This window comes from Crocuta crocuta, unplaced genomic scaffold, assembly GCF_008692635.1.
Source record: "Crocuta crocuta isolate KB4526 unplaced genomic scaffold, BGI_CrCroc_1.0 scaffold549, whole genome shotgun sequence".
Taxonomy (NCBI): domain Eukaryota; kingdom Metazoa; phylum Chordata; class Mammalia; order Carnivora; family Hyaenidae; genus Crocuta; species Crocuta crocuta.
In genome coordinates, this window is record NW_027529169.1 from 2302502 (window position 1) to 2324230 (window position 21729).

General features: G+C 42.4%; 1 long non-coding RNA gene across 4 annotated transcripts in view; it reads left to right on the plus strand.

The window, feature by feature from the left end:
* Positions 1–469: 469 nt before the first annotated feature.
* Positions 470–21729, plus strand: part of LOC144226232 (uncharacterized) — a 42372-nt gene continuing 21112 nt past the window's right edge. For 3 of the 4 annotated variants that reach the window (XR_013333561.1, XR_013333559.1, XR_013333560.1), the window contains exons 1-4: positions 470–642; positions 5594–5767; positions 9293–9386; positions 14461–14530. This is a non-coding gene — a long non-coding RNA (uncharacterized LOC144226232). The remainder of the gene's footprint in view (positions 643–5593; positions 5768–9292; positions 9387–14460; positions 14531–21729) is intronic. The other variant, XR_013333562.1, reaches the window with a different exon arrangement.

Below are 21729 nucleotides of genomic sequence, written 5' to 3' on the forward strand. Positions count from 1 at the left end.
TTGTTTTGGCACCAATCCACCATTTCAATATAGTTCAAATTCTAACCCACTGCTTTACAAAGACTTTGAACACATTGTGGTCGTAAATACAAAGGTCCTTCACAGTTACACCAGGTATTGAGCATAGCATCCTTTTAGTAGAAAAACGAGATGTTAATCTATTGATACCTGCAGTCCTTTAGACCAATAGTGAAAGGGTGCCCTGGAATGGCATTTTACCTATCAAATTTCAATCAGAAGTCACTGTCGTATAGTGGAAAGAGCATTTCTAAGGATAGAGTTGACCTTGGGCAAGCCACCAATGCTCTTTGGATTCCATTTCCCTCATCTGTGAAATGAAAGAGCTGGATGAGGTGACTTCAAAGGCCTCTTCCTGCTTTAACAGGCTAGAGTATATAAAAGGCAAAGTCACTATGTTAGCTTGTGATTTTTCATTCCAAGTTTAAGGTCTTTTTGTTTTAATAATTGATTCTTCGTTCCTCAAACGGACTCGTAAAACCACTACCCACAGTAAAATCTGACTCCAGCTGAATTGAGGTCAGAGCCTACTACAGAGAACTGGAGCTGTTGGAGATTTTCCATTTATCTACTGGAGGGGCTTCCTCCAAGTTTCTCCTTGAAGTCACTGCACTGCTGACAAAGGTAATTAAATCCAAATGTACTTTTCACCCAGCCTGCTTTCCCATAATAAAAATCAATAGTTCTTATCCACGTATGGACTACGTTGATACATTTATCTCATCCAAGAAAGAGTATGTTAGGGATGTTAACTAAAGAAGTTATGTTTGTGGCCACAGATTGGGGCTCTGGAGAGGAAGGAAGCACTGTGTACCAAATGAGGCGTGGGCTGTCGATCTTCCTCTGATACCCTGGGCGTTAGACTCACTACCGTGGGGTAGTGTGAACTCAGGATTAAGGGCCTTTGAGATGTTTGCAGCTGTGTTCTGTTTTCCTCTGTTGGAAGGTGAAGAGGATGTGAATTAAAGTGGCTTTCAGTGCTGTTGCTATGTTTTATTAAACTCAGCAACATTGTACTCATTGTACTCAACTTCTTCCCCAAGGAACCTCGTGGACTTTGGTTTGGCAAATGCCAGTTAATTTGTCAAAATGTTTGGATCCTTCGTGTAAACAAGATTAAGGCTCTGTCTATCCGCAGATACATTTTCTTGAGAAAGATGGCACCGGTCAAGCACTAGGTACTTTGGAGAAATGTGTGCTAGTGGCCATTTGCATGTTGGTTCTTTGATCCAGTAAGACCATATCTGCAGAGGAGCCTGAATGAAGCAGCAATTTTGAATTTTCCTAAGTGGCCATTCTTGGGAGCATTTTAATTTTTCTGCAGTCTTTAGCTCTGGGTGCCGGGAGCCGCACCGGCCTCTATGGATGGCAGTCACAGCAAGGAAATGGCAGTGTTTGCACAGCTACTGCCATGAGAAATGAAAACTGGTATCTCCTGCTACTACTGGCTCGTGTTGTGCTGGTATTGACCAGGCCTCACAATATTCCGTATCAGACCCATATTCTGAACACAGATACCTCATAAGGAAAAGCATATTCCTGCCTTTACAAGAGAGATTTTAGATGAAAGCTCTACGGATGATTGTCAAAAGGCTCTTCCTGAGGGCCTTGCAGATCCAAGACTTAGGGGGTTAAGGACACAAGAATTACAACTGAGCCTGGCCCCGAGACAAAGAGCCTAATTTAGAGTTAAGGTACAGATAAAGGCAGAACTTAAGTTAATACTTACACCTTCTAATTGGTGATGTATGGCAGTCCCTTCCCCAAGGCCTACTTTCTGCAAACACCCTCCCTTACAGGTGGCTAGGATGAGGATAGATAAGAGGAGCTAAAACATTACCCACAAACAAAAGGCTGACACTTTTAGGGCCTCCATGGTGTTCACACATTCAGCATCAAATAGGTTTCCACAAACAACTTGTTAACCAACTCAAAAACATACATTTGAGAGTCAGACAGAATGACTCTTAGTCCATCTATACACTTAACCTATGACCTAACCTTAGCGTTATTAACTTAGAACAAATATGTATCCTGTCTTTTACTAAGAATACCCTAATTCTCTAGTTATAAGATTTACTTAACCTCACTATAATTGCAATAGTTCTGCAAGAATATTTCTGTAAAACCTGCTTCTGTACACTTTCCAAAGCATCTTATCACAAAGAGCTATCCATTGTAAAAATTCCTTTTTCTGATGTCATGTTATCATTTAACCTATAAATAAAGACACCAAAACCGACAGGACAGAGATGCCTGCCTGGTGATCAAAAAGGATCTCGGGGCTCTCTCACCCTCTTTCGCCGACACCGTCCATCCTTCAGGGACCCCTGGACCTGTCGGAGCCGGCGCGGCCTCCGGCATCTGGGCACTTTTGAAAAAGTCGAGGCACAGTGGGATTCTTCCTCTAGGTACTGAACTCCCCAAGTCACTGTTAGAGGGGTTTGGGAAGCTGTGGGCTGAATGTGACCCCATCCAGAGCCCTCAGGGTTCTCCCGGCCAGGACCACAAGTTCGAGCCCCACAGTCCTTGTTTGTTCTAAAAAGTCATCACCTGCACTCCTCCAGGTGATCGGTCAGCCCTGACCCTCCTGGACAGCCTCTGTCCCTGTGACTGCTGATCTCTCCCCTTCTCCCCAGGGAGGCGGGCACACTGGATCTCACCAGTGGTCTCCAGCCTCACTTTGTGCAGCCTGGAAGTCTCAGACCCACTACATCTTTTAGATGTTCCAAATAATGAAATAGGATAGGTGTGAGCTGTGTTTTCACAGTACCATTCTAACCAGTCTTGTTTGTTTTGGTCTGTGCGTGTGACCAGAGCACAGCTTTTCTGGTACATAAACATATCTGCTCCTCATATTGTGGGAATCTTACCTCAGTTAACATGGATTTTTCTAGTCTTGCACTCGGGAAGCCAGATCTCCAAATCAGTTCTCCTTCCCATGTGATTGGTGGTTTGATCTCTAATTCTTCCTCAGAATGGCATTAAGGTGTCTCTGGTTCTGGATGGTGTTCTTTCATACAAGAAAACAACAAACAATTTGTGCAAAAAGTCTTTCACACCCACACACACTCACACACAGGGGTATGGAGGGTTTGTGTCTTCCATTCTCTAAATGAATTAAAGTGCTGTTTAGCTGACCTGTATTTGCATGTAAAGTTATAGGCCACTGTGGAAGCCTTCTCTGGGGCTCCCTGAGCTAGGTTCTTTATATCTTGTATCACCTCATTCTTCTCCGCCACAACCCTGTAAGGCAGGTCCTACTAGCATTCCCATTTTACAAGTGAGAAAACCGAGGACCAGAGAGGTTGTAACTCGCTCAGGTTCGCACAGCCAGGAAGTGTGTATCCAAACTGGCATCTCTCTGACTCCAAGGTTGTGTGTTTAGTGACCGTTCTCACTACCTGTATATCTGCTGAATCCCTAAAAAACCCGGAGCCCTCTTTTTCCTCATCAGTTAACCTTCACTTTCTGCAGGGGAGCCTGAGTCAGGGGACGCAGGAAGACAGCTGGTGTACAGACTTCTCCCTCCATCCTCACGATCCATTCATCTCTTTTGGCCAGTCTCTTGCATCCTAACGCTTCCTGCAACCACTCAGATTTCTCTTTTGATGACTCTGCTTATTTTACTTTGAATGTATCACCAATTACGTCTTCCAAGGGGGATAGGGAGTGAGAAAATGACTTTTCCGGTGTTGAATCTAATTTCAGGTGCTGGCAGCCTAACGGGAGGAGAGAAAAGAGTGCTGGGGTTGGTCACCGGATTCAGGAAGACAAATCACACTTCGTGACTCCACTTTAGACCTTTCCACTCTATGGAGACAACTTTTTTTTTTTAAATGTTTATTTATATTTGAGAGAGAGAGAGAGAGAGAGAGAGAGAGGCAAAGTGTGAGTGGGGGAGGGGCAGAGAGAGAAGGAGACACAGATTCTGAAGCAGGCTCCAGGCTCTGAGTTGTCAGCACAGAGCCTAACTTGGGACTTGAACCCACGAACCGTGAGATCATGACCTGAGCTGAAGTCAGACACTTAACCGACTGAGCCACCCAGGCACCCCTGGAGACAATTCTTTCAAAGGTCGCCAGTTAGATACGGCACCCTTCCCACCATGTGCCGGGCTCTGCACAGCATAGCAGCAATCAACAGTATTTCAGTTTGCAGCCGGGAAAACAAGTGTCAGTTCTGAAAGCTATCCACCTTTAATGCCTTTGCTAGTGCTTCACCTTTACCCAGTGACAGGACACCCACATAATCTAGCCCAAATGTCACCCATGGGGTCTTCATTGTTGCCCCTGTGTATTTCTATATTTTGCTTTATAATATGTATGACGTTTTACCTACAATTGCAGTAATTAGTGTACTTGCCTCATCTCCCTAGTTAGACTGTGAGCTCTTGGAAAGTCAGTTTCAAATCTCCAGTACATACTATAGGGTTTAGTACTGGCCAGCTGCTCCAGGGATTGGAAACAGGGATTGAAATGGGAAAAGCCACGTTGTGACAAGTGTCTGATGGTATCCTTTCTTTTGGGTATCCTCTTCATTCTCTATATCTCCCCCTTCTGCTGGTTTTAGGTAAAAGGACAGGTATTCAGGGAATAGAAATATGCCCTTACTATGTCTCTAAATTTTAGTGTCTGTTCCTCCCCAACCCCCACTCACCAGTTGTGTTTGGATTATATTCACAAGGAAGATGGCACTGAATCACCTTCAACAGACATTTATTTTAGTTCTAATATTGCTTTTACCAGTTGCTTTCAGTAGATATTTGTTCTGGAAAATGCCCTAGAGCTCATCATGTAATACATAGTTGGATAAAGAATAATATTTTATGACTCTTTAAGTCTATGCTAAACTAGGTAGTTTGTAAGTTTTAATCTACGGCTTCATGACGAGGTTGAAATCTTCTAGGATCTTTGTAGGCTGTTTGGAAAAGGCATTGGGGACCTTCTATCTTCCCATTGACCCCTTCTGGGTGTTGTATCACCTCTGTGCTCACAGACTTGTTGAAAAGAGAGGCTTAATTTAGGGAGGCTGCATAATATAGCAAAAAGAGTCATGATAGCCTTTAGAGTCAGACTAAATATATGCTCCAACTGAGCCACTCACGAATGTCACTCTGATCCTCAGTTTTTAAATCTGTAAAATGGAAAGCAAAATACTCACTGCATGTGGTGATACAATGATATGATGTGTTAAAAGTGACTGACAATGTCAAGTCAGTGCTCAATATAAGTTCCCTTCCTTCTAATCAGAACTAATATTATTCATTATGTAAAACACAAGAAATTCACCTGCTACATTTAAGCAGTAACATTTACATGGCGCATCATAATGCTGAGGAGGATTTATGTGAATGTAACACAAACTTTTTAAAATCCAAGTTTATCTTCTGCAGGTAGCGTTTTAATCTTTTATAAACTTTTCTATGGGTGCACATAAATCAGTGAATGTCTGGTTCTTCGCAGGAGAAAGTGGTGGGTATCATGAGTTGTTTCTCCTTAGTAGGGATCACAGCTTTAAATTGTATGATTGTGTATTTTTGCAAGACTTAGCATTTCTTCTACTCCTTTTCCAGCTTAATATTGTCAGTGAATACCAGTAACCATTAAGAAGCATAAGAGTGGGAATCGAAGCTTGAAAGAAGATTCAAAAAGAATAAAAGAAAAAAATGTTAATTTAAATATCTGGCTAATGTGAAAGTAAATAATGAGCCAACGCACTGAATTCCTTATTTTGGATGCTTTTGAAGGTAAACACTATGACATTAATCATTTAATAGATTATAGATAAGGGAAACCTAATTTACTAGAGCTAAGCCAAGTCAGAGCATTTAAAAAATAGTTATCTTACCATCCAAAGTATAGTGTAACACAGCAATAGTATGAATTATTTTCATTTGACAGCTACATATGTTTTCTGAGGCTGAAGTGAATTTTTAAAGAAAAATATAGAAAACAATCTGCCTTTGCTCTTTCATTTGAGAGACTTGGCAGTACGCTGGTGAAAGAGAAAATAGTGGAACTGGTATGAAAGCTATGAGAAAGCCATAGAGCCAGTGAGAAAAAGGACAGTGAGAAGATTCATTTCCCAGTTATGAGGAAGCAGCTTCTTTTTAATGTTGGCAAAAATTAGTTACTATCATTAGTTCCAGCTCAAGTAACTTTGTCTAGAACCGTAGAATGTTAGGATGCTGGGAAACCATTCCTTGGTGTAACTGGTCAGAGCTAGAGGCCTATACTATGAGGATGAGCTGAATGTTTTATCCTGAGTTATCCTTGGAACTGGAGTGGGGTGCATAGGCTCTGTTCAGCCACACTGTATCCAGAATTTAGATAACTAAGAATTCTTGTAGTTTTGATGTGCTGTCACACACACACACACACACACACACACGCACACACTCATGGTCCATTATTTATACACACACACTATGGAGGTCTTAAAGGGGTGGGGGAAGATCACTCTTTAATGAGAGTCTTCACCAAGGAAACGAAATAGAAGTTGGGTCTCGAATGATGCATACTCTTTAGTTAAGCTGTTTTGTTGGGAAGGCTTTTCTTGGAGAGGGAGCAAAATCAACAAAGGTAAGAAGACGAGGAAGCACTTGGATATTTGGAACAAAATGTATTTAGAAATGGAAAAGCCATGATTTCATAAAATAAGAAGCTTCCAGGTTTGAATTTGTGAGTTGAGTGCTCAACGGTGTGTAGTGACAAACAACTCAAAGCCGCTGCGTTGGGGTGGCAAGTACAGGAGCCCTGATGTAGGCTCATGGAAAACGGAGGGCCCCGTGTTTCCTACGTGAAGACTGCTAATGCCACTCTCATCACTGTGAGGCTTCTGTTCTAGATCTCAGTGCTGCAGATTCAGGCAAAGCTGTAACGCAGGTTATGATTATCTTTCGTTAACTCCATGTTTATGTTCTTCCCAGAGACTTCTTTTATTTTTCTTCCCCCTCATCAGACACCTGTTATTCTGTGATGGCTCTCCAGACCTGCTCTCTGGCTTGCCCACCTGACTCCATCCTTGTTAGCAAGAGCACATGTTGGGTGTTTGGTTACGAGCTTTAACTTAGGTGTGGCAGGCCACTGTGGGAAGCAGCTTGGCTGCTGGAGAGGAAAGGTGTGGCCATCCCCATCCCTCAAGAGACACCATCTTCTAGCTGGACATACATTTAGGGGGACACTGAGCATCCTCCTGGGGAGGAAGTCATACTCACAGTGGGCGCTGCGTGTCTCTCTCTGTCATGGGAGAGAGGCTGATCCTTCCTTGGGGTGAAGTTAATCTCCTGAGTGTGCTTGTTTTTTTGTGCCTCTCACATGTACTTCTCTGAGCCTGATGGTGGGAGGGAAAAGCTAAGAACCTGGAACGGGACTTGTCACCTTGAATATCCAGTGGTAATTGGATAACCAGAGTGCACCGTGCATTTGAGACCTATCTGATATTTGAGAGATTTTGGAATATAAATATTTTCCAGCTCTTTGTCTTGACAGACTGAGATGATTAATGATATGTGATGTCTAAGGAGAATAAAATGAGCAAGGCTAGAACACGTATAGTTTTTCTGACAGGGGACTTTTAAAAGGCATTAGAGAAGCATGAATATGTTTAACTGACACCCTGGGTTTTTGTCTTTCACCACGAATGACAAATAAGAGATCTCCCCATCTACTCTCCATAGCGCTCTCTGGGGAATAAAACCATTGAGTTCTGCCATGTCCATGGCTCAGGTGCGGAGTCCCGCTTACTTTTCACATCAAGTGGAGCTTTGGTTTCATTTATTTCATTGCGAGAACGGAAAAACTTGTGTTTGGAAAAGATTTCCTTCATTCGTTTAAGAGTCCCTTCTCCTTTAAAGTTAAGCTTGTTATTTTAAAAAGAGATAGATTTTCAAGACTTGCGAAAGAAAGTCTGACGTTTGCAGTTCTAGGACTGCTTTGGTGGAGAGTAAAATCTCTCATCTTTTGTGAGGAAACTTCATTAACCTGAGTAATAATCTTGGTGGAAAGGTTTTGAGGCACAGCCGGGTTCGTGGTTATTAGAGAGTAAGTGCCTCACAAGGCACTCGTCATTTTAGGTGGAGCTGGAAAGGACAGCAGCAGCACCTGGTAATTGTGGGGTTCCCCCGGTTATAAACTGAGCTCTCATTTTTAAACTTGGGAGAATACTCTCATACCCTATTTTAACTTGTTGCTTCTGTGTGGGATAAAGGAGATTCCTGAGGGCCAGGGTTCACCATGTTTCTTGATTATTAGTTCTTTCTCTCCTCCACCTGCAAAAAAAAGAGAAAGCTTTTGTAATATTTTCCTAGGGAGACTCTGAAACTCCTATGAGAACTTTCACATATTCCATTTATGCACCCGGACAATTTTGGGGTGCTTCTGCTTTGTTAGGTACTGTGTTAAGTGCTACAGGGGAAGCCAGAGGAACTGGGCACAGACCTGCCTTCAAATTACGTACAGGGTGGGAGGCGAGGAAGGGCGTGCACACCCAGGCACATCACACTTGGATAGCTCTCTACTTTATCCTGCATTGAGTTGGGCCCAAGGCAGTTGATCACTCAATGCTTTCTGGCTGATAGTTAACCAGAAGAAGTGGTAGACATCATCCTGTCCAATTCACCCATATCACAGCTGAGGAACCATATTCAGAGAGACCAACGACATGCCCGATGCAACACAGCTAGTTAGAGGCCAAGCTTCTAATTCCAAGTCTGATTCCAAGTCTGAGGAGTCTCTGCCTTCTCAAGAAGCTGCATTTTCTGGCTTCACTGCATAGGAACATACACTCCAGACTCATAACCGGTCTTCATTCACTGACCTCCTTTGAGGGCTTTGCCAACATTTAGTTAGCCTTTGGGGACGCGGGATTGGGTTAGTCCAAAGAGATCACACTTGGGTTTTTGTACTGTACGAAGTCCCGTTTCCAGTATGTAACAATTTCCCCTGTCCTTCAGTTTTTTTCTTTATTTTACATCTCACATTTTTGTCTTCAGACATGGAATTGGTAAGAAGGTGGAGGATGTCAGTTTCAGAGCCTGCCAGCCCTGCTACCGAGTTCATTAACTCAGAATGTAAATAATGTAGTGGAGGCAGGAGGAGTATGAAGAGAGGAGGAGAAAGCATCTCAGGAAGTATAAGTATTTGCAATCACTTCCACATATCTTTTTGCCTTTAATTAAAAATCAGATTGAAATTACTTCTGGTTTAGAACTGATGTTTTTCATTGAGCACTTACTGCCAAATCCTCCAATTACAACTTATTTTTCCTACAGGCTCACAGTGGGTCTTGAAGCTAGACGAATGAGTGTGAAGGAGAATTCTGAAAATGGACACACCTCGGCCCACTGGGAAGAATATGTTTTCCGTGTACGTATGTTTCCCCCAATGTAACACAAGACTTGTATGGGGAAAATACCCAAAAGGCAGCTCCAAGGCACATTGGAAAAGTAGAAAAGGGGAAAAGCAACACTCTATTAGCTGTAACATTACACGGAATTTCTATTCATAGAGAAGGGGGAAAATGCCCCTTTGGTTTCATCTTTTGTCAAAATAAACAACTGGCTTTGTTTTAAAATCAATGTTTCCCTTTTCAGAATTATTTTTTATTGAGGTACAATTGGTATATGACTTGACATTGGTTTCAGGTGTACAGCATATTGACTCTATATTTGTATACATTTCTTTATATATTATATAATGTACTTATTTATTTATTTTTTGAAAAGTTTATTTATTTATCATGAGAAAGAGAGAGAACACAAGCAGGGGATGGGCAGAGAGAGAGTGAGAGAGAGAATTCCAAGCAGGCTCTGCACTGCTAGCACAGAGCCTGATGTGGGGCTTGAACTCACTAACCTGTAAGATCATGATCTGAGCTGAAATCCAGAGTCAGACACATAACCGACTGAACTACCCAGGTGCTCCTGTATACATTTCTAAAGTTTATTAATTTTTAGGAATCTCTGCACCCAACGCAGGGCTTGAACTAATGACCCCGAGATCAAGAGTCACATGCTTTTCCAACTGAGCCATCCATGCGGCCCAATATTTATATACATTTCAAAATGGTCCTCGAGATTAGTCTGATTACCATCTGTCACCATATGAAGTTAAATTTTAGGATTTACTCCCTTGGCAACTTTCAAGTATGCTGTACAATATTACTCACTATAGTTGCTATGCTGCATGACAGTCTCATGACTTATTTTATAACAGGAAGTTTGCACCTCTTGACCCCCTTCATCCATTTTGTTCAATCCTTTGGCAACCACCTTTGCCTTCTGGCAACGACCATTCTGCTCTTTGTATCTATGATTTTTGTTTTGTTTTGTTTGCTCATTTGTTTTGTGTTTTAGATTCCACATGTAAGTGGAATCATATGGTACGTGTCTTTCCGTGTCTGACTTATTTCATTTAGCAAAATTCACTTGAGGTCCATTCATGTTGTTGCAAATGGCAGGATTTCATTCTTTTCATGGTCGAGTAGTATTCCATCATACATATTACTGCATTTTTATCCATTTATCCTTTGATGGACACGTAGGTTGTTTCCATATTTTGGCTATTGTAATTCATGCTACGATGAACATAGGGATGCATGTATCTTTTTGAATTAGTGTTTTTGTTTTCTTTGGATAAATACTTGTCCCGGGACCCTCTCTGGCCAGGCCCAGGGGTCCCTGAAGTATGGATGGTGTCGGCGAGGGAGAGATGAGAGAGGCCACGAGAATCTTTCTGGTCACCAGGCAGGCATCTTTGCTCTGACTGGGGCTCAACTTTATTTTATAATTAAATGTTTGGGGGACAGCACAGAAATGGCATTTGCCTTAGACAATGGTTTCTGATGACAAATTTCTTTGATATGTAAGAATTTCCCAGAACAGAGATTTGTAGAAGACTCATGCATAACCTTTACCAAGAGTGATTGAGGTAGGGGATTTAGATGCTTATCTTATGGGGAAGGAAGGTATAAAGATACCTTGCATACAAGACAATGTTTTTAGCATAAAAAGGGTGAAGTTAGTTCTTTGTGAGCAGGGGTCAATAGCTTGTTTGTTGAAGGAGAAGTATTAAGAAAAACAGGTCTTTCAGGAAACACAAATGTTTGCTCCCATAATCACAAAAGAAGTTCCTACAATAGGTTCCTTCACAGGGTGTGATCAGCATATTCGAGGCCAGAATAAGACATTCCCAATACTGATCACAAATGCCTGGGGGGTCGATGCTCCAATCAGAAACAATTGGGTGGGGGTGGATATCTGTCCTGAACTCTAAATTAGGCTCTTTGTCTCGGGGCCAGGCTCAATTGTAACTCTTGTGTTCTTAACCACCTTTATTATCTAAGTCTTGGATCTGCAAGGCCCATAGGAAGAGCCTTTTGACAATCATCCACAGAGCTTTCATCTGAAGTCTCTTTGGAAAAGGCAGGAATATGCTTTTCCTTATGAGGAATCTGTGTGGGGAATATCGGTCTGATTTGGAATATTGTGAGGCCTGGTCAATACCGGCAGCCTCATTTCCAACATGAGCCAGTAGTAGCAGAAGGAGATACCAGTTTTGCTTCTCATGGCAGGAGCTGTGCAAACACTGCCATTTCCTCGCTGTGACTGTCATCCAGCAAGGCCGGAGCGGCTCCCAGCAGGAGATCATGACCTGAGCTGAAGTTGGACGCTGAACTGATTGAGCCACCTAGGCACCTTATGTGTCTCTTTTTATGCCAATACCATCCTGTTCTGATTACTATAACTTTGTAATAGAGTTTGATATCAGGGAGCATAATGTCTCCCAATTCATTCTTTCTTAAGTTTGCTTTGGCTATTCAGGGTCTTTTGTGGTTCTATGCAAGTTTTAAGATTGTTCATCCTTTCTCTGTGAAAAACATAAGAGAATGTGCCAGAAGAGTGTATAAACTCTTTTGTGGGATGTTGTTTGGGCCACAGCAAGGCCAACAGAGAGCACAAGGAGAGTGTTTCCCTATGTTACCTGAGAGCGCCTGCCTGGTCTCTAGATGTGCAGCGAATCTGAAGTTTGACCCTCGGCTAAAGTTCTAGCATAAGTAAGTAGGCTTTTTTCACATGAAGACTGGGGCTGTGTTTCATTCTGCTGTCTGTGCAGGGCCCTAGGGTGGTAGCCTGCCAGGAGCTGTCTTTCTGATTGATGGTCCCATGGAGCCTAGGAATGCAAGCCCCATTGTCTACCTGGGCCAGGTGATCAAGGGCAACCCCTTCGTGGATTGTACTCACCTGCCGGCTTTAGTGAGGCAGCCACAGAGTGAATGGGGTGGAACATGCCTGCAGGCTTTAGCTTGGAAGTGGGAGAATGTCATGACTGCCGGTGATGGCCGGCCCCAGCCAGGGGGCAGGGATATGCCACAATGCTGTCTGGTTTCAGCAATGCAGCAGGATGGTGTCAAGACCACTTGACCCGACAGCCCTTAGCAAGGCAGTGGGTGGGTGTCACCTGCGGGTGTGCCTACTTGTGCTAGCAGGGTACAGGGAGAATTCAAAATGGCGTCTGCCAATGCCTCTGTTTCCAGAGAGAGTCCCAACTGTCTCCTGCCCTTCGAGCAGATGTTTAAGATAAGCAAATAAATCTCCTTCATATATAGTCTGGGCACTTCTCAAACTGCTGATTTTGCACTGGGTCCCAGGATGACCACACGTGAGCTATGAAAAGGAGAATCTCAGTTCCCTCCAGCACTTTGGTTCTCTTGGACATAAGTGCCATTGTTTTTTGAGGCCAGACATTTTAGGGGCTTGTCTTTCTGGTGCGGTTCCCAAGGACTGGGGACCCTGATTTGGGGCACAAACCCTTCACCCCTCAGAAGAAGCTCCAGGCATGTGAGATGCGTCTCTATTGCGTGGCACCACTCCAATGGTATCTCAGCCTCTCCTGCCCTTCTTGATGTGTTCCTTTTATCCTTTGTTGTGGAGAACAGTTCTGTTAATTTCTAGTTCTTTCTCAGAGGGAATTACTCCGTATGTAGCTGTAGATTTGGTATGTCTGTGGGAGGAGGTGAGTTCAAATTCTACTATCCCACTATCTTGGGACACCCCCTTCCATTTTCCTCTTTTATATTTAATCTCTTGAGCCTTTAAAACTGTATCCAAAATGACAGAACAGGAACTAAAATAATTAATACCATCAATATATTACAATTACCTTGTGCAGTGGGTTTTATTTTGTTTCTGTTTTTGTTTTTACATCAATTCTTCAATGCTGTCTTGGGTGAAGTGATATGCAGAACTTAAATTCAACACAACCTTGCTATTTGAGAAGTTATTATAAGAACTACTTTTTCTGGGACACCTGAGTAGCTCAGTCAGTTGAGCATTCGACTCTTGAATTCAGCTCAGGTCATGATCCCATGGTTTGTGAGTTCAAGCCCCATGTTAGGCTCTGCATTGAAAGCATGGAGCCTGCTTGGGATTCTCTCTCCTTCTCTCTCTGACCCTCCTCCCCCTGTCAAAAATAAATAAATAAGCTTAAAAAAAAGAAATATTTTTCTTTCATTGTCTAAAGAAAGCAGCTATCTAATTAGAGGAAAAGAGTGTCCAGAGAGTATTGTCAAATTATTGACTAAATAGGCCTTGGTTTCCATCTGTCTTAACTCAACTTGTCCTCAGAGAGAAGAATGTCAATTTGAGTCTGTGGTGTAGGAAAGGCGTGGACATCTTTGATATAGCTTTCAATCCACTTCCATTGACCCCACTTTCCTCGTTTCTTCCTGTTCTGTTCTTTGACAAGCTGCGAACTGGATTAGCAGAGTGACTTACTTGCAAGAAAGGAGAACCAAAGAAACAACTCATGGCCTCTGTTGCCCTTGGTTTTTTAGCTTTGGGAGGAACCTAGCAAAGTAGCTTCTGAAATGAGTTACACACTTAGAGAGACTTTGTTATCAGTATATCACTGCTACTGATTTCTGCCAAGGCAAATGCCCCAGACATATTTGTGTGTTTGACATCGCATATTTGGCAATTTGGTGAGCTAAGTCTTTTAAATAATTACATTTTGCTTTTGGTATTACCATTTTTGGTATCACCAAAATGTATAGAATTTGGAGCACAATCCCATGAATGGCCAAACTCGATTTTAGGCCTCCCTTAGACGACCTCAAAGAGTTGGCTGAGAGGTTTTATGATAGGACAGAGGTGCACAAGACAGGTCAGGTGTGCGCTCACTCCGCACCACACCCGAGTTCATCAGTGAATCTCGTGGCAGGAAGAGAGGTGGCTTATCTCCAGGGCAAGAGGCTAATCAGCAATTCCTAAATATCCTGGCGTTTCAGGCCACCTGCTGCATGAAGACAAAGGAGCCCATGATAAGAAACACTTACGATGAGAAAAATGTTTTATATTGTGAGGGGGGAAAAATCAACAAAACTATTCTGAAGGCGCTAACGTTTTCTCTTTCCCTTCACGTGGGGATTTGACCTTGGGAGTATTTTATCTGTTGACTGCTACGGAAAGCGTACTGAATGGACCAGAAGATTTTCAAGGGCCTACAATAAGGTTTGAAATTTTAAATTGCTTTGTTGCCTCCAAAACTAAAAACAAAACAAAACAAGAAAACAAAAACAAAAACAAAAACTCAATCCTGCAAAATTGAAATGAATAATATTTAATTTAATCTTTAGAACATAATATTGTATCAAGTAGTTCACTGCAGCTCAACCTGTAAAGTTGTAAGTGATTTCCAGGACTTATTTTAATATGGTTGATATATTATGGAGGTGGAATCTCCAAAGTCAGAACTAAATTTCTCTAAGGCCTTAAAATTCTGTGTGTGCATGTGTGTGGGAGGGGGGAGGAGTGGGGGATGGGGAGGAGTCACGGTGGCATAGGATATACTCGGGAGGGAATGAGCTCTGGGTGGAGCGAAAATTTCCTAAAATTATGGCCAAAATTAAAAACCTTGGTGTTAAATACGACAATTTCTGAGAAACACATACAATTTCCAAAAGTGTTTCTAAAACCGAATTGCATCCTTTTGGACAAAGACGACCACTTACTTTGGAAATGATCAATGGGATTAAACACAAGTTGTGATGTACAGCTCAAGGAAGTTTTAGAACTGGCAGTCATCATTCCCAAAGCAATGAATTAGAAAATCTATTCTTAATGATCATAATGAGCATATGTGCAGATGTGCTTTTCTTGGAGGAAAAGTACACTGATGTACTGAAATTGGAATTCACAAAACAGTTATGTTAAGGAATTGCTTTATCAAGTGATTCTTTGCTTTATGAATGGGGCCTCCTGCAAATTAGGTCATTTTAAAGGCATGCACTTGCTTGTTTAAAAACCACTGTCTATTGTGGTGGGGGCCGGGGGGCAATTAAAGATTCATGAAGCCTAAACTCAACATGTCCTTTGTAGTGCATTTGGGCTGCTATTACAAAGTGCCACAGATTGGTGGCTTATAAACGGCAGCAGTCGACTGCTCACTATCTGGAGGTTAAAAGCCCAAGATAGAGGTGCTGGCCTGATCTGGTTCTGAACCCACTTCCTAGTTCCCAGTGGTGTCTTTCTTCTGTGTTCCAATATGGCAGAAAGGGTCAGGGGGCTCTGTGGGGGCTCTTTCATAAGACACCATGAGGGCTTCCCAAAGTCCCCTAAATTGTCCTTTTGGGGATTAGGATTTCAACACATGAATGTTAGGAAGACACAAACATGCAGACCATAGCAATGACTAAAGCCCAATCCATTACCATCTCAAACCCCATCCATTGCCATCTTTCCTTATAGTTTCTACTTGTCCCATCCTCTGCCTTGCCTGCCTCCGTTCAAGTCACCTTTGTTCACTCCGTCACCTGAACCAGAAGACTTGCCTGTCTTCCAGTTCTTTTCTTCTCACTTTGCATAGTCATGAATTGATCCTATTACTTGTGCCTTTTCCGTGTGTCTTAAGTCTTGGAAGGAGATCTTTTGGTTATTTTTCTTTTAGCAGTTCTTTTTCCTGGGAAAGGATTTTTGCAGTGGGTCAGATGCTCCAAACACTTTCTGTGTGTCATCCTGTAATTAATCCTTACAGATCTCTGTATGGTAGGTTTTCCAGATTAGGAATAAAGGGGGAGGGATCAGAGAGGCCAAAGGAGAGATGTGTGACAGATAAGTAACCTCGCATTCATTGAGCCCCAGTCAGGAGTCTGGCATTCTGCTGGGTGTGTAAGCCACGTTACCTATCTTAGTTCTTACATCCACTCTAGAGGCAGGAGTTATATACACTTTGACTAGTAAGAAGAAGCTGAGTTTAAGGGTTAAAACACATGCTCAAGCTCACACAAGTGGCAGGTGGGAAGTCAGACTTGAGTCAGAGCCAGGATGGGTTCTCACCATTATACCTTTCTTCTTTCACTGGATTCCCTGACAAGAAAACAAATGCTTGAAATTGAAGTCTTTTGATTTCTGTTCTAGTTTCCAAATGCCTTTCTGGTAGTGTATCTTGTTAACAAGTTTACCTATCTGACAGGATTATAGAAGACATGTTTTTAATTAGTAGTAATTCTAACAATAGAGGACTCCAAGGCATTTTGGAGTGACTGCTTGCTTTACTTTTGAAAAATAGTTTTTATGTTTTTGCTAAGGAACCTTGCTTCTCCAAAAAGGGCCCAGATAACTTCTCCAGAAATTGCAATTCCTTACCCTGAACAGAATTTCAATGGATTCTCAGTGGGATTTTAAAATATCGGAGTTAAATATATGAGAGCCCAGCGCAAACTGAGTTGCCTGGAAGCTTTCTTTACAAGGTCATGGTGTTGAACACCTGCATAAAACCACTCAGATCCTTAGGGGCATCTGGGTGGCTCAGTTGGTTGAGCGTCCAACTATGGCTCAGGTCATGATCTCATGGTTCATGGATTCAAGCCCTGCGACGGGCTCTGTGCTGACTGATAGCTCAGAGCCTGGAGCCTGCTTCCGATTCTGTGTCTCTTTCTCTCTCTGCCCCTCCCCTGTTCATTCTCTGTCTCTCAAAAATAAGTAATAAAATGTAAAAAAAAAAATGCTCAGATTCTTAGTAGTAGACCTCATAACAGAGCTGGGTACTTATTGATGGTGGAATTTACATAGCATATGTATAGAAAAAAAGTCGATAAATAACAAGAAGTGGGTTAACTCTCAAAAGCGATAAAAAATTGATTATTTGGGGGCGCCTGGTGGCTCAGTCAGTTAAGTGTTCGACTTGGGCTCAGGACATGATCTCACGGTTCATGGGTTCGAGCCCCGTGCCAGGCTCTGTGGTGACAGCTCAGAGCCTGGAGCCTGCTTGGGATTCTGTGTCTCCCTCTCTCTCTGCCCCTCCCCTGCTCATTCTCTGTCCCTGTCTCTCAAAATAAAATAAGACATAAAAATTTTTTTAAAAATTGCTTATTTAGATTTAGTTTAGGATCCTGTGTTAAATGTGTGAAAGAGGGCACACATACAGAAGACATTTTAAAAAAATTTTTGGTTTAATTAAACAACAGAATATTCATTCTTACAGTTCTGGAGGTTGGAAGTCTAAGATCAGGAAGCCAGCATGGTCTGAGGTCTGGTTCTTGGTGAAGGCTGTCTTCTTGGTTTGTAGATGGCCAGTTTCTTGTATCTTCACATGGTGGAGAGAGCAAGCAAGCTCTCTCATGTGTCTTATTTTTCTTTCTTTCTTTAAAAATGAAGTCTGAATGACTCACCAAACCCTCCTAGCTTCAGGTGCATGTCATGGGAGAAGACTCTTGATGGTCTAGAAAAACTGGAGTCAGGGGGCTATTTGCCCCCCTCTTGGGTCAATAATAAGACTCCTGATTTGGGGAGTCCTCAGGTCTGTGCTATCTTTGCCCTTAACTCACCACATAAAGGTGGCCAAGGCTCTTAAAAACATTGGTTCTCTATTTCCTGTGGGTAAGCCGAAGTGTTAGTCTAAGTCTCTGGGGCCCTTCTTGCTGCATTCCAATGTACACCAAGATTCAAATTTGTAGCGACAGTTCTCTTCAGCTCATGAAGAGAAAGATAATAATTCACTTCTTTCCATATTCATGAAGATTAATGTCATAACAGCGCTCAGTCTTCACGTTTGCTCTCTTTATGAATTGCAACCCCAGAGCTTGTGCTGTGCTGGATTCATGGAAAAACAAATGACTTTCATGCATAATGAGGCCCTTATCTTGCTAATCTGTCTTGTAGAAACCAAGTCCCTAAGGTATAGCAATCATTCTTAACTACACATTTGTTTAGATTTTCTGACACGCAACTGTAGTTATTTAAAAAGAGGCTTATGCTTTTATAATTCTGGAATAAGACATTGATTTGTTATTATTACTTTTATTACTTTTCTGGAAATGATTCCATCTATTTGCAAAACCACAGTTGAACCGAATTACCTTAAATAATATAAATAGGTATCATGAATAAAGTAAAAATTCAGCTGCCCCTTACGACCTGCCTTATTTTTTCATAAATTTATGCTTATATGCCAATTAAGATATGAGGTCAAAATATATTTCATAACCTCAGAAAGAAGTGAAGGAATCGCTGTAGCTCGGAGAGCAAACTGCAAAACAGGAACTCTGACAACTGAATGCAAGGTTCTCCCTTTCCTCCCTCATTCTGGCTTCCATGCTGGGTCCTTGCTGCTCTCCACGGGAGAGGAAATGAAAGCCCTCAAGCCCCAGGCAGCCCCCTGGAGGCTGTTTCATAGGACATTTCTGAGGAGAACTTGTTTGTGAGCCACAAAATTGGATTCATAACAAAGCAAGTCACTGAGGGGGAAACACAAACTAGAGATTTTTAGGGCAAACTGAAGTGTCTAAAAATTCTTCAGAGAGAAAACACTTCATGGAGACGGATGAAGCAAGAAGTAGAAGACTGGGCCAGCTGAAAAAAAATTTTTTTAAATGTCTTTTTAAAAATATTTTTAATGTTTACTCATTTTTGAGAAGGAGAGAGAGAGAGAGAGACAGACAGATAGACAGAACTCGAGCAGGGGAGGGGCAGAAAGAGAGGGAGACACAGAATCCGAAGCAGGTTCCAGGCTCTGAACTGTCAGCACCTGACGGGAGGGCTTGAACTTACAGACTGTGAGATCATGACCTGAGCTAAAGTCAGATGCTTAACTGACTGAGCCACCCAGGAACCCCCTGGTGAAAAATTTTAAGTACATTGTGGCCTTATTCAGTTTTTAAAATAGATTGATTCCTTTAAATAGGAAATAGAAAATATTCTCCTTAGGAAGAAAAGCCATTAGCAATTCCATTTCTGGAAGGCCAAAGCTAGGCAAGATGCTGGTTGGGTTTCCAATTACCAGCCCCTCTGCCCTGCTCCATCAGGACTCTTCTTTCTCATTCTAGACCCTTTCACATTTCCCCTACTTCTCTGGTTTTCAATTGTACCCTCCATGAACATTAGTAATATTTTACTGTTCATCAAAGCATTCTTCATGTCACTTTTCCTTAAGATTCTGACTACATGTCAGCTATGTTACCTGTCAAGAGAATGCATTACACTTTAATTGTTTTCTTACGAGTATGACCTGTGGTGTGTAGTCTGTGGAGCATAACACACAAGTCCCTTGAAAGTGAGGTCTGGAGTCTTCTTTGATGGTTTCTCTGAATTCTCTGGGGGAGGGAAACAGTAAGAATTAACGTTTACTAAGGAGCTTATGGTGTGTCAGGTACCATCATTTAAATGTACTAAGTCATGTAATCTTTATGATGGCCTCCTCAGAGTACTATTTTTGTTTCCATTTTACAGATAGGGAAGCTGAGGTACATAGCTAAGGAGGGGTTTGGACTGACTATGCTGATTTAGATTCCTTCCTCTCCTCTGCCACCTGGCTGCTAGACTTCACTTTTAGCTGTGGCCCTGGATCAACCGAATCTGTTACTGGACACTTCTTAGTTTTAGTGACCTACATGTAGACTGAACTACTTGACTCATGGATTCCATGTGTGATTGGATTTGTTTTCAGATGATTCTCTTGGCTTGGTGATATAGCCTTTTCCATTGGCTAAAAGTAAAAATGATGCCATTTTTTTCCTCTCTTTTCCCTCAGCTCCATAATATTGCTTGGCTCCAATTATATAAGGAAGCAAGTTTGGGAAGGATGCGGTGATCCCACCACTTAGGGCAGAATGCTGGCAAGAGCATGGCTTCATTTTATTTTATTTTATTTTTTAATGTTTTATTTATTTCTGAGAGATAGAGAGAGACAGCGTGAGCAGGGGAGGGTCAGAGAGAGAGGGAGTCACAGACTCTGAAACAGGCTCCAGGCTCCGAGCTGGCAGTCAGCACAGAGCCCGACGCGGGGCTCGAATCCACGAACCGCGAGATCATGACCTAAGCGAAAGTCGGACGCTTAACCGACTAAGCCACCCAGGCACCCCACCATTTTCCATTATTATAAACAATAACACAATGAACTTCCTTCTGTAAGCCCCACTGTATACAGGTGCAACTGATTCTCTAGTACATACCTAGACACAGAATCTGAAACAGCCTCCAGGCTCTGAGCTAGCTGTCAGCACAGAGCCTGACCTGGGGTTCGAACCCATGAACCATGAGATCATGACCTGAGCCGAAGCTGGATGCTTAACCAACTGAGCCACCCAGGCGCTCCAAGAGCATGGTTTCAGAATTGAGTCAGAAGACTTAGATTTGAGGGTAGGACCTCTTGTTCTAGAAACTACCTATCTGACTAAATGCTCCATAAGGACAGGGACCGTTTCAGTTGTGTTCGCCTCTAGGTCCCCAGCACCAACATAGTACTTGGAAATAAATATTTATTGAATAAAAACTTGGATTAATGGCTGAATAGAAGGCAGTGCTGTTGGGCAGACTATGGAGTGGGGCATCAAAGCGGGCCCACTCAGACGTGTAGGCTCCAGTCCTTACACACCAGGCGCTGGATAAGATCCACAGGCACCATGACAATCCTCATAGATGGTGGAGCTGAAGCCCTAGATAAATTCCCTGCTTCCTTTGTGGTCTGGCTCAGTCACTGAGAACCAACTGCTTTGTGGGTAGATTCAACAATGAGCTAGAAAAGGTAAATTCGGGAGGACTGGTCCAAGTTTCCTAATCTGTCATCACTGGAAACAGAGGAGTGAAGAACATCTCCTCAGCTCTTTTTCTACCTGCCCTTCATCTTGTTTCTAGACAAGGCTCATGGCTTCAGCATTTCATACAAGCCCAGATTCTGGCTGCACACACAGGATATGGCTGTAGGCACATGAGTCTCTTTCTTTCATAACTGACTCAACAAGGCACTGTTTACTGAGATGACTGGGCACTTTGCGTAACCAGCCTCTATCAGTGCTGGTCAAAGCTCTCACTGCTACCGGTCCTTGAGTCTTGTGGGTTTGTGTCCTCACTAAGGGATCGTGCCCTATGTCATAATTGTATCCTCAATGTCTAGAACAGTGCCTGGCATAGAATAGATACTCCAGAAATGCTCACCAAATGAATAAATGAGTGCATGAGTGAGACATAAATCATGGGCACACGCTGATAGGGTCTATAGGAAAGGTGTTCAGCATACATGGCTCTGACATGAGGTTTTTGCATGCAAACATCTATCAGAGTTTTAAAATCTGTTCTTCAGCTTACATTTTCTTTAAAAAATTTTTTCTTTATTTTTGAGAGAGAGAGAGAGCATGAATGGGGGAGAGACAGAGAGAGAGGGATATATACTTCTATATATTCTATATATTTATATATTCTATTTATTTATATATTCT